The sequence below is a fragment of the Coloeus monedula genome, assembly GCF_965178545.1.
Source record: "Coloeus monedula genome assembly, chromosome: 1".
Taxonomy (NCBI): domain Eukaryota; kingdom Metazoa; phylum Chordata; class Aves; order Passeriformes; family Corvidae; genus Coloeus; species Coloeus monedula.
Window position 1 is genome coordinate 88,055,345 of NC_138781.1, and position 14,161 is coordinate 88,069,505.

Genomic DNA, 14,161 nt, shown 5'->3' on the forward strand with positions numbered 1-14,161 from the left:
AGGAAAGATCCTAGCATGCAAATGAAGGTACCAAAATAATGGTATCATACTGGGCCCAAGGTGAAGACAACATACAGGCCAAGGGTGGTCCAGGAACCTTGTAGCTGTACAGCCTTGTTCTGGCCCTATTCAGTTATTGTGGACTGATAAATGTCAAAGAAAGAAACTTGATATTATCTGTGTATTGATTATAGCTGTTCATAAAATTATGCCAGAAAAAAAATAGGAAAACCATATTTGGTATATTCTTTTAGGGGAAAGCAAAGTCTCAGTATTCAACAGCTTTGTTCCTGCATTTGAAAAAACAATGATAAAATTGTTGCTCTCTTACCAGGCAAAGTATCAGCCACTTAATATGTTTCTTTCTTTGCTTGTATGTCTTTCTTAAACATTAGTATAGGTAAAGATGACAAAGATTTTTGCTTCATTAAAATTAATCACTTTCCCTGAAGCTTTCAGACCTCAGGCCATGATACCAAAAATCCCAAGGATACAATCCTCTTCCACCTCAAAACAGTTGCTAACAAGGGATAACATTCTTTCTGGGAGTCTCATGGAGTTTTTCAACACTGCTGAGAATGATAAGCAACATTACATAGAAAGGTAATGGGGAAAAAAAGAATCTTCTTCCTTCCACATGACTTTCAAAACCCTGCAAAGACTGGTTCAAAGACTGGTTCAAAGACTGGTTCAAAGACTGGAATAGGTGGCAGATGTACTTACATGCCTTCCATTACAGTTTCTAATGATTAGATAGCAAAGACTACGTTCAGGGCTCTAGAACTCCTACCCCAAAGACACTAGACTGAGTTGGGACTAATGATGAGCAGGTGTTAGAACATGTTCTTATCCCATCTTAACAATGGGTTCTGAAAGGTCCAGGGAATCTTCACTCAATTACTGTGTATTCATTTGACTCTGTTTTAAAATGATCTTTGCTTAAACCAATTTATGTCTTACTGAATTCTCGTTGGAGGTTCCCTGGAAGTGATTAGTTGGTATTTGCAAGTTCCATACATTTGGTCTGTAGGAATTTAGTTTTGTGTAACTCAATATACGGTCATAGTTGCATTGGTCTGGGGTTGGCTTTTTCCCCCTCCTACATTTATTAATTTTTAATATTAATTGACTTTCTTTTGATATTTATATAAGTCAATTAAATTCTTGCAACTATATAATGGATATTGAATATCAATATAAAGACTTAAAATTAATTGCTTAGAGACCAAGGTTTAGAGTGTAAAATTAGAATTTCCATTGCATATAACATTAATGCTCTGACTTTGTCACTATTTAACACAAAACCCGGGTGTTTTCTTCCGGAAGCCACTGCACTTCTTCTGGGGTTGTCACTATATTCACTGAATATTCAAGTTATCATGCAAATGAAACCCTTAATTTATTGGGTCTCTTTAACCATGTGCAGAGGCTGTATAAGTAGAACTACACATTTACAGTTTGTAAATGTACAGCAATTATTCACTGGCTAGATACACAGAGCAGGTAGCTAGGAGTAACTAGACTAAACATGAGTATGCTCAGCATCTCCAGTACAAGCATCTGATGAATCTCTGCTACCCAGATAAAAATTAGTGATGTGGGAAAGTGTCGGACCCTCCATGGTCCTTGGAACACGCTTGTTCTTGATCCGAGTTCTCATTTTTTGACTCACTGGTTCTTTTTAGCATTTCAGCCCTTTCCATGTCACTGTTTTTCTCTGACTCCCCAAGCTGGTACTGATGCCTTAGGTTTTAGCTTTTATATTTTTCAGATCCTGTATTAACTAATATATAACTCTGAGACTTCATGTAGCCTTTTAGCTACTGTTCTGCCACTCTTGTTAGACATAACAAAGCCTCTCTGGGCCTGAACTCAAAGACACCTTGCTGTCCCAGGCCCCGAAATATGTAAACTAAGCCTCTGGACAGGGGGAGCAAACTAGGGGTAATGACATCATTACCTGAAATTATAATTGGAGAATTAACCCTGATATGCAAATGGACCAAACTTTTAAAAGTGTGAAAAACCCGTGACCCAGGGTCCATCTTGGGTAGAGCCCCTCAGAGGCCTTTGAGTGCCCAAGGTGCACCTTTGAAGGCCCTTCAAATAAATACCTGCTTTTATGCTCTTAATCTTGCCTAGCCTCTGTTTTCAGGTAGCCACATCAAGGCATCAGTACTACCATTTCACAAGTTTCACTTTTGTCTTTGTTTCTTTTATTGTCAAGAAGAAAATCTTGGCTTTGGCCTGTATCATCTCACAACTCAAGAATTTTTCAGTGAAGCTGAGCAAAGGCCACATAACTGTGCCTTACAAAACTGGGCCATGGGCTACAGACAGCTCAACCCATGTGCCACAGATTGCTGTGAATGTAGACACAGATGTATTGGAAAAGTTATGGCTTAAGACCAAGTGCACAGGTATTGCTCATGCTTCTGAGATAATGTCAGTTATGTCAGGGGTAAGCTATGTACCTTGGCTTTTCCTTTATGCAATGAAGTCTTGAGACAATCTACCGATGCTTAAGTGCAGTACATACATAGAGAAAGGAAATTAGCATCATTAACATCTCCAGGATGGACAGTTTGCTTACCAAGAAGTTACAGTTTCCTTTAATGTTTTGGGGGTTGTGGTTTTTTTAACCTAGTGACTGTCCAATACTGAAGAAGAATCTTTAATATTCTTTACAAATGGTATCTGAATCATCAAAAATATACCTGATAAATTAACACAATGATATTATAGGGCTATTCATGCAAAATTATCTGATGTCTAAGCATAGAATTGCATGTCCAGTTCAGTTGAATAACCATTTTATGAAAGACGATTTAAGGTAACACTTTCAGATACTATACCTCCTTAAAGTTTAAGCTCAGTTGCTTATACACTACTTTGAATAGTCTTTTAATACCTGTTTAAAGAGTTTCTGAAGGGTTTTTTTCCCTTCATAGCAGGGCACTGCATCCATAGCAGTTAAATTTGCTAGATTAATATGAGAATTTAGATTATGCAATACTGCGCCCATACCTACGTTTGTATTACCTGAAATATTAGATTGAAATCTAGCTTTCTTCCAAGATCTGAGAGAAAGATCATCAGCTGTGAATAACCCTACTCTATCCTGTCCATATGAAAAAATATCTACAAATTAATTATATTGGGAGCTGAGGCTGTTATCCATTGGATATATTCAACAATGAAAATCCCATAGGTAACTAAACTCCGTTTACTTGGAATTTGTGACTCTAATTCACTTTTATTACTGAATTCAGACTGCCCCAGAACCTGCAGTAACACTTTTTACCTTTCTTTGAAATATACTCCCGGTTAAATAGTCTCCCTTCTCTTACTTTGCATGTCCTGATTGAAATAAAATGTTCTTTCACCATCCTCAGGAAAAGAGGTAGCATTTGTGACTAAATGCTAAAAAAACCAAGTGAGAAAGCATTCAGTTCACAGCTTGAAAATAGAAATACCAATTTTTTGTGCTATGCTCTACTCTTTATTTTGTCATAAGACTAGCATAATTCTTGAATAACAGCAACAAGACAAAGTAATTAGAGCTGGATTCATCTTTTCTGTTAGTACTTCATATTCTCATTTTTGAACAGTCTCCACTAAACTGCTGAAATATATTTCACAGACAGTTTGTGGAGAGAAAATACAAATATTTTGATAGTGATTTGGCAAGAGTTTTAACATTAGACCAATCAATTTTGCAGTGTAATGAGTACAGGATAAGCTGTGACTAGAGACTGCTTCAGGAAAGAGCATGATATATTTTTATTATATGTGTAGCTTCAGATTATTCATGTTTTCTCCAGCTGCTTCTGGATGGGACTGAAGAAAACACCTTTCTGCAGTTGCTTCAATGCACATTATACACTCAGGACAGACTGCTGAAAGAATCTCTCAGTAATTCCTCTTCCCTTCTGTCCCTAAAAGCGTCAAGGATGTAAAGATATAGCCTAATTCTTGCATGATTGACATTTACACTTTTCCTTAAAATTATACGGGCTATTATTATTTCTTTCTTAGGGAAAACTTGCGCATCACATTATAAGAAGATGCTTACAGCACACGCAGGAAAGGGTGTTGCAGATAATGAAATATTTTAGTAAACAGAGAAAGGACTATTCTGCTGGGAAAAAGATAGAATAGAAAATATTGTATGACAAATTCAGTTCACTGCACTGTGATTTTAACACTGACATATTCTAGGGACCTTGGGATCAATAATATTCATAATCTGATTTCCCAGAATAATTTTTCTCATATGCAAATATCACCAAATCAGCTGTAATTTACAATTCAGCACTTTTGCATAATGCCTGAGAAGCTGAGCAATAATTAAAAAAACTTCCTCTCTCCTCATTTTTGACCTTGAGAATTGATATGAGAGAATCTGGCATGTTGCATCTCTGTGTGGAGTTCTCGTTTAGTGGCACAACTGATCTCTGTTCTAAGGCTATTAGTCTCTGCATTCAAAGACAAAAGCATTATTGCATCTGAATAGCATGAGTCCAAGAGCAAATCTTGTTCTGGGGGCATCGCAAAATCTGAATAATGAGATAAGAAAAAAAAATTCTGAGAACAATGCAAATTGATTAAAATACCTACAGACCTAAATTGGAGCATCCTTCTCTGCCAAGAATGCCTACAATTTATTAGCTTGAAAAGTTGTGATTTTCTTCATCAGGGTGATAACTGCATTTCAGACAGGAACAATGGTACTGTTGATCTGTCTAAGTATAGGCTGTGTAGTAATACAAAATCACATTAATATGTCAGCTAAAATGAACCTTGGACATGTGTAGACACTCTAACTTCTCCTTTGATTTGATATTATTATTTAGATATCAACACCATCTAAATAAATTCCCGTATTTCTGTGAAAATGTGAATTGTCCAGTCTCTTAGAGATTTTTTTTCTTTTTTCCCCCTTACCAGGGGATATCCCATCTAGAAATCTATCCAGTGCTCAGGTTCTAGGTAGACTTTTTATTTAGAACAAACTTGGATTTCAGAGCAGTAGTATTTTTTCCAAGATGAAGCAGTGCTTTGTGAAGATTGTTGCTCTAAGCAAGCATCAAAAGCCATCCACTCTGGTACATTGTGTGGAATCTGCTTAACTTCTTATTCTAACATAGCTGATTTTGTCTTGTTTTCTTCTATCTGTTCCTGAATCTCTTGCATTTTAGAAAAGCCCTCTAAGATTTCTAAAACTTAGAGATTACATTAAAAAACCTCAAAACCCAAACACACATACACATGAAAACCACAAGACCTGAGATACAAAAAGGTGGTGGTTTGTTGTTCTGTTTTTGTTTTTGTCTTATGACAGTCATGTAGTAATTAAAACACTTAAATACCAACATGGATAGAGAAGGCTGAGGGACAAATGCTCCTTTTTTTTTTTCATTATTCAATGTCAAATATAGAAATATTACCCTGTCAAAAGCAACCAAGAGGGAAAGCAGTGTTCATTTGGTAAAGACTTGAGGTATTGTTAAGGCATTCAGCAACGTCTTGAAGCACAAAAGACAAGGTACTATAACAAGCATTGGGTACCCTTATTGTGTATCCTGCCCTCAAGAAAATGAGTAATATAATTGTTACCTTGGTCTCACTTCAGGCTGCAGAGGAGTGTATTTTGAGTGACAGTGGGAAATATCAGCACTCAGACATCCAAGAGGAAAATAAATTTTTTTCTTACTAGGGTTTAATTTGAAAATTAAACCCAAGGCAATAGGACAAGGTTGAAGTTTAGCTTTTAAAAGTGATGCCTTCTTAAAGGAAAAATACTGTTTCTCTTTAGAATGTCTGTCTATGTGAATCCTCATCAGAAATTTTGAATACTTTCATCAGTCATTTCCTTTGAGGTAGCATATATGTTCCATTTGTCTGCTCTTCCCCTCCCAAGAACCATAAATCAGAGAATAATTGCTCTTGTTAAACTGTTCATTTTTGTTGCTTCTGGCAACACAAGAAATAACCCAGGGTACCTTAAATTACAAGGCCTAGGTTTTATATGTACTTTTTCTCTTTTTTTTTTTTTTCATTTGGTACTTTGATTTCTCCCTATTTAGGTTGAGGGTTTCGGTGGGGGGGAGATTTTTTTCCCTTTTTTTCCCCCCTCTGTGACAAAGATACATAAAATTATTTTCCTCTGGGTAACTAAAGTTGAAAAACAATCCAGCAATACTCTTGTTGTTATCAAATCATGGCTGGTAGTGTGCATCTTATTTCAGAAGATTAGTAAGTAAACCATTGAAGTTTTAAAGTAAACCCTCATAAAATGATTTTCACTGGTTGAGCATACCTACAAAAGCAGATCCTATACAGTCTTATTTCAACAACTGATTAGTACCTGATTAATTCAGAAAATACTTGTCACAGCTCTTGGGTAATGCAGTCACTTGTCAACCGTTTTCCTCAGCTGTTTTCTTAGGAACAGCATTAATAAATATGATATTACTCTGTCTCAGTCAGTGGAATTAATAGAAGCTTATTCTATGCTCACAGGTGTCTAAAGCCACAGGAAAATTATTTCATTCTGTCTTTCAACTGAGAACAGAGCTTCAGAACTTATCTTTGGTCATTGGTCAAACTGAGCCTCAGGTTATTTGGACATTTGGTTCACAGATTCTCTCAACATTGTTTATTCAAGAAGTCTGTAACCTGTTTACAAGCCCAGCTGGCAGAGGATGAGCCTTGGAGTGAGCTCTGGGATCAGTATTTTTCTGTCATCATTGGTACACAAGTTTCTGAAATGCATGCCAGATAGTTCTGTTTTCTATCCCAGTGTCTGGTGCTTCAAAGACCTGGTAGTTAGAATGAATACGTGTGAAGAAAGTTTCCTTGGATCACCATTAGGTGTCTAGTGACTTCTGCAGGATGCTGAAAAATTTCACAAAAGAGCCATAGCAAAAAAGTGCACTAAAACCCCAATATTTAACATAAACATTCAGAGGGGAGTAAAATCAGATCAATTTTATCAAGAATTTAACATCGATGCAACTGACAGTGATAGTCAGATGAACAGCAAACTAAATAGAAAGAAAACTCAATTATTCTTCCCATCCCATCTATGATCTCTAAAGAAGTCAGAGTTGAAGAAATGGAAAATTCCTGGCAGCTGCCATTGCATCTGTTAAAAACTAGCAGAATCAAGGACTGGTCTGAAGAAGGTAACAGTCAGAGCACCAGAGCTGCAGTTAACTTAGGGAATCATAGAAAATCAAAGAGGTTGGAAAAGACCTTTAAGATCATCAAGTCCAACCATTAACCTAACACTGACAGGTCCACCACTAGAGCATGTCACTAAGTGCCACATCCACATGTTTTTTGAAGACTTAAAAAACAAATAGTCATATAGTCATTTTTACAGATGTATTTTCCCATTGTTTCTATCAGTTCCAAATCTTAAGAATATACCATATTCAAGACTTAAAAGCAGGAGCTTAGTAGCCAAATATTTCAGCTGAGACACTTGATAGCAGTTAGCTCTTGTAAAAGAAGCTTAATCATTACTGTAGTGCAACATTTGAGAACAGTGTTTGCTAACTCTATGAATCCATGCATCTGCATCTTCATTAATTCATTTTAGAAGGGGGAATTTCTTTGTAATAAGCTAAGGATCATAAAAAACTTTGCATGTCAAACCAGAACTAGCTCTTTTCTAGAAGTATTTCATTGATTATGCTTCATTAATTACATATTATGTAACAACAGCATAAATTAAACTATAAGCATTTTTGAAATTAGGCTCCATTAGTCTCATCTCACTCTTCTGGAACACAGCTCTGACTGAGTTAGGACACAAATGCAAAAAAAGGTCAAGTCCGCTTGTCAGTACTGGCACAGTGATAGTTCAAGAGTATAAGGCTTTGAGCTTCACGGTATGTAGGTCAGACGTATTCAAAGATGTTTTCTAGTGGTTTCATCTAGTACAATGAAATGAGTCTTGTGAAACTTCAGAAGGATCATGAAAACTGAGAAAGGCAATATGACAAGAACCTAGAGTTTGTCTACATGAGCAGTAAGAAAGGCATCAAGTTTCAGATTCTTCCAGAAGTCTTGAGACCAACAGACACTCTGGAGAAGCAGCAGAAATGCTGGATTGATTTATTTCTTTTAATAGGAGGGAGGAGCAAGGGACTTGCTTCCAGCCCTCCACCCAAAAGTTAAAAAAAAATGAAAAGAAAACAACAAAAACATTGGTAATTTGTGGAATAGGTACTTATTTGCTGACACCTGCATAGCTGCATACTTTATCTTGGAGAGGAATTTACCTACCCTGTTTTTCCCTCATAAAAATGAATTATCTGAGACATTTCAGTTTGTTTCCAAAACCATTTTTCAGTCATTTTACTTGCACTTCATCTCTATAGATGCAAAGGTTTATACAGCACCTTCTTCTTTCTTAGACTAGACTTCAGACACACTCCAGATTAAATTTAGTAGTTCTGTAGTCAAAAACACTCATACACACAAAATGGCAAGTTTAGGTGGAGCTGTCATTCAGTATCCACATCTGACTGAATCCCTGGAGTATCTGAACTGCCTTTTGAAAGAAACAAGCTCATCGGTTCTGGAAGCAGGGGATGAAGGTAATTGCCTGTTTAACAGCACAGAGAATACCCTCAGCTCAGTGCTGCATCCTGAGAGCTGTCCTTTGGGGAAATTAGATAGTTGTTTCATCCAGAACTAGAAACTCCCACCTGCAAGAATGAAAACTCTTACCTTTGCTATAAACTGAACTTTCCATGAGAAAATTAATGGGAAAGGTATTACACCTCACTCATTAGTTTCCTTTCTAGAATAATACAAAGTTTTTATCTGCGATCTCATAATGACCCACAAATTATAATTGTGTCTTCCTGGGAAAAGGGCATGTAATGGATTTGGATGCCAAGGCACAGACCTTGGGGAGCTGTGGCCTCCAAGAGGAGCAGCCATGGCTGTCCCATGTCAGAGACAGCAAGTTGCTGTCAGCTCTGCGAGACCCTACTTCAGGGAATAGCTGAGCCCCTAGCCATGGCTAGGTCCCTCAAAGAAAACATCTCTAAGAAAAGGGAGAAAATTCTGCACAGACAGAGGATGAAGGAACAAAAAGAGTGAGAAACAACAGATAGAACACCAGGGTCAGAGGAAAAGGAGGAGGTACTCCATGCTGGAGCAGACATCTACACTGCAGCCCCATGGGGGACCCAATGCTGCAGCAGGTGTACATGTCCTGAGGGAAGTGGCAGCCCACAGAAAGCCCACACTGGAGCCGAGGAAAAGGGTGAGGAGGAAGGAGCAGCAGAGAGGAACTGTCATGTACTGATTGCAACCCCGTTCCCCATTGCCTCTGCAATGCTGGGCAGGGTGGGGAGAGGACAAGGAGTCAGGAATGGAGCAATTACCTTGAACCTGGGAGGAAAGGAGATGGATGAAGTGTCTTTTCTCTTTGTTTTTCAACATCTACATATTTTTTAATTGGCAATAAAATAAATTAACTTTCCCCAAGTCACAGAGTCACAGAACATGCTGAGTTACTAGGGATGCACAAGGATCACTGATTCCAAATTCCAGCCCTGCACAGGACCATCCCTAAGAATCGTACCATGTGCCTGAGAGCATTGTCCCAATGCTTCTTGAACTCTGTCAGGCTGGTGCCATGACCACTGCCCTGGGGTGCTGTTCCAGTGCCCAACCACCCTCTGAGGGAAGAACCTTTCTCAAACATATGACATAAACATCCCCTGACACAACTTCAGGTCATTCCCTCAGGTCCTGTCACTGGTCACCACAGAGAAGAGATCAGTGTCTGCCCCTCCTCTTCCCCTCATGAGGAAGCTGTAACTGCAATGAGGTCTCTCCTCAGGCTCCTTCAGGCTGAACAGACCATGTCAAGTCTGTTCATGACAATAACTGGTCAATCAATCTTCCTATCTTTATCTTCACCCATGTTATTTTCTTCCCCTCCCATGTTTGAGGAAGGTGAACAAGTGAGTGTCTGGGTAGGTGCCTAGCAGCTAGCCAAGGTCAACCCACCATAGAGGGTTTGACAGATGTTCTTGCAAACATCTTTGTAGGAAGATAAAGCTTATGTCTTCCTCAAAGCATCAGTAATATGAACAGAAGTATTTCTTGCAGTTGCTATATAAAACACAGTGGAAATTTTTTTGTGATTTTTTGCTACCTAGATTTACTCAATTTTAAGCATTAATTGAGCCATCTGAGTCAGAAGTTGAGTCATCTTAGTCAATGAAAAGAAACAGGTGCCTTCAAAAGATGATTTAAATCTTTAATTGGGCAACATTTTACTCTGTAGGTATTGGATTCTCACCATTGATCATAAATGAAACCACAGACAAGGGCATTCTTGAAGGGCCATAAGTTAAGCAGGATGAATCAGGGCATCTGTGGCTGAGGACTAACAGCCCTTGATCTTTCTTCTACAAAGGGAGAACCTAGTAATAGCACTTTAGAATCTGCTTTTCATGTATTGGTCACAGTAGCCATGCAGGTGATTCTGCTCTTTCATACAGAACTGGAATATCCCTATCTCCTTAGTACTCGAGACTATTTTAACAGTTGGTCTGTTTGGACTCAGGGTTTAAGGCAGTTGCACATTTTAATGTTTCAGTTCTTTATTAAAGATGTGCTGTGCTTCCCCACTAATATTTCTTGCAGAGGAAAGCATTACCAAAATGGACTAAACATCATTAAAAATGGACAGAACTTTAGGAGATCTTTAAGTGTAGCTGTGCAGTTTTAAAATCCAAATTACACAGTTTGGACACGAAGCAAATATTGTGTGACACCTAAAATCATCCCTCACTGTTGGGGAAGATGAAACAGGAAAACCTTATAAATATGATTGCCTGACAAAAGATTTTGGGAATATGAAAACTATAAGCGACATCGAAATGAAAGCCACCTTTGAGATACCAAGTCTTAGTTACTGAACAACTGGAAAACAATGGTATGGCCGACTGAAGGTAATCCCCTCTTGATTGAACAATACCCTCTGCTTGCAGGCAGGTCCAAGGGTCAGAGCAGACCCTACTAGCTCAGCAGAAGGGGTCCAAAGAGTAGTTTTTAGAAGTTAAGATGTAACACTCTATGGTAATATAAGAACTCTTATAGGCTGTATGTAAATGCTATAGGATTTGTATCTTGTATTAGATTGGTTAGTGACAATTAGAATATTCAGTACAGAAGATGATTTATTGTATTGTAACCAGGACTTCAGACACTCTTACTATAGACTCTTACTATACACACTCGTACTACACTCTTACTAGACTCTTACTAGACTCTCTTACTGTAGACTCTTACTATTCTCTCTTACTATTCTCTCTTTGCTTACCCACTTACTCTCTTGCTCTCTTGGGCCTGCTCAGAGCTGCCAGCTGCAGCTCTAAGCAGTGCCCCTGTACCCACGCCCTTTGCAATAAACCGCATGTTCCAAGATCTGACTACAGAGATCTCTCGTCTCCATCCGTCCCGACCGTCCGAACCCACACCGAGCACCCCCCAGACAGAGTTCCTACACCTCACAAATTTAGCTTTTGGGTAAAATATTAATTTTTTTTGTTTGCATGTCAGTTCTAGCAATCATCACACTACACTAATCCAAAAATGTTAGTTGATGGCAGACAGATGATCTTCTTTTTTCATTAGGGTGTTGTTAGTCAAACTAGAGGTTTAACTATTTATGAGTTAAATAACATCTTCTTTCAATAATTTTCGTTCTCTCCTACATTGCTTGCTGTTGAGATAATATTCTCCTCTTTCCTTCCAGCAGAGGTATACAATCAGATACTGTTATAACAAAACTTTCCTTTCAGGTGATTTTAATGACTTGGTGATAAGGACCAGCTCTGACCAAGCTTAGTTATCACTCATATTAGAGCCACTTCACAAATACTGTGATTGATAGGGTTAGTAAGATGAACCTGGGCAGCTGGGGAAAAAAAGCCTATAGTTTTCCAGTGAATTTTTATTACACCATTATATTTTGAATTGGGTTTTTCTTTTTTGCACTATGTTCATAACCATTTTTGGCTTTCTGTTTATTCTTGTTGAATTCTCATGCTATGTATTTGCCTCTATTCCTGTACTTCCACGCACACTCTCAATTTTTTCTTCCTATAACATGTTGCTGCGGAGCCCTGGATCTTGTGTAACAGCAATGCTTATTTTGAATTATCCTTTTGCTATTGCAGGTTTCCAGGCAGCTTTTTCTGCTTAGATCTCCACCTATAATAAAATTCTGTGGCAATGTCTCGTGTAAGGTTTTTTTGTTTGTTTTTAAATGATGAAAACTATGTAAAAATGGTTTAGGGAGACAAGTCCAGTCCTCTGTGGCAGCTTGGCTTCCAATGCATGGTGTCTGTGGCCTTGCCCCTGATTAATCTCTTTTTTTTCAGGTTTCTCTAACCAAAACATTGCAACAGGAGATTTGCAGTGGATATGCACAAGCTGGACTTTGTTCAAACTGTGCAGAAGCCTCCCCCCACCTTTCCTCCAGGAAAAAAGAAATAAGGCCAGGTTATCTGCAGATAGCTTTGTCAGTAGCTTTGACATAGCAAAACATTTACAGGCAGCAAGGGGAAACAAGAGGAAAAAAGATATTCATTACTGTATTCCAAATTAAGCCTCACCTGGAGCCATCTTTTTGCTTGTATATCAAGTGAAAAAAAACCTATGAACTCATAGGAACCTGTAGTTAATGCTGAAGATAAATTTCTCAGTCTGATACATATATGCTAAGAAAGATACATACAGCCATACCACAAGTGCTCAGGTATTGTGGTAATTTACCTCAATTGTGAGTAAATTGTGGTTGTGAGATTTACTTATGTTTTGGCAACTGGAGAATAAATGGTGCTCATGAGAATTCTTATTTTAATATAACTAACGTGAAAGATGAGCTGGCAGGTATTCCATTTTGGTTTACAGTCTCACCAGCCTCTCACCTTGGACCATAGGTTCTTGATAATGCTTGCTGTTCTGCTATATGAGTTTAGTTTTAATTGATATAAAGGAGCAAATGGAAGTATGCTTATGAAGAAAGACATAATTATCTGTTAGGAACATGAAAATTAATATATTTGGTTTATAAAACTTCAGTTCTGTTTTGAGCAGCATAATCTTTTTAATAACATTAAGGAATACAAAATCTGGAGGCTGGTTTCTTACTGGCCTTCATGGAATTAAGCTTTTTACCCAATGCTTTAAGACATTTCTTTTGGCATTTTTACTGACTTGAGCTCCCCTGACTCTAATTCCATCACTGATTAGCTGATATCTTGCAAAAAGACTATGGCTGTATATTAAAGACAGGAGCCACAACTTGAAAAGAGACACTTAATTCAGTTTTTGTCCCAGTTGTGTACTCTAATAAGGTAATTTGCAATATGTATGATATTAAAATAAGTCAAATCAGTGCCGTGAATCTGACAAACCAATGTGTTGTAGAGAGCTGCTTGTGCCTCCAAAATTAGGTGCTAATCAGTTTTTCAGCAAATTTGAAAATGACTGTGGAATTCTGAGGCCATTGAACAAATTCATGATAACAGAAGTGGAACTCTTCTTTGTGTTTTTCTTTGAATATTTAAGACATAAATACTTATCCAATGGTATAAGGTATAAATATAAACCTTAAAAAGTATCAGGGACGTGGTAAGAGGCATTTGGATGAAGGGAGATTTGACCAGCCCTTGTTTTGCCAGTGTAGTCACGGTGATCACAGCTGACTTAGAGCCCCACAATACCACAGGCCGTCTTAGTAATGGCTTACAGGTGCTTACACAACCCTTTATGAGGTTATTTTGGAGTCTCCTCATTTGACGTGGAATTATTATTCTGCTGAAATCCTGATAGTCCTGAATACCACTAGCTGATAAAAATTCAAAGCCATTAAAAGCTGCTACCATGCCATGCTGAGACATTTCTGTACAAATTTCCTCTTGTTACATGCATACGAGAAGATATTCATAATAATACAGTGAGATCAGGCACATTTTATAAATGTTGCAGGTTGCTTGAAACATATCATTCTTCCCCTGCCATGATTTTCCTCAGATAACTGTCTTGCACCAGGAAAAAACACTGTACTTTCACTCTGTAGCCCACCTCTCAGGAATACTAATCAGTAATCACA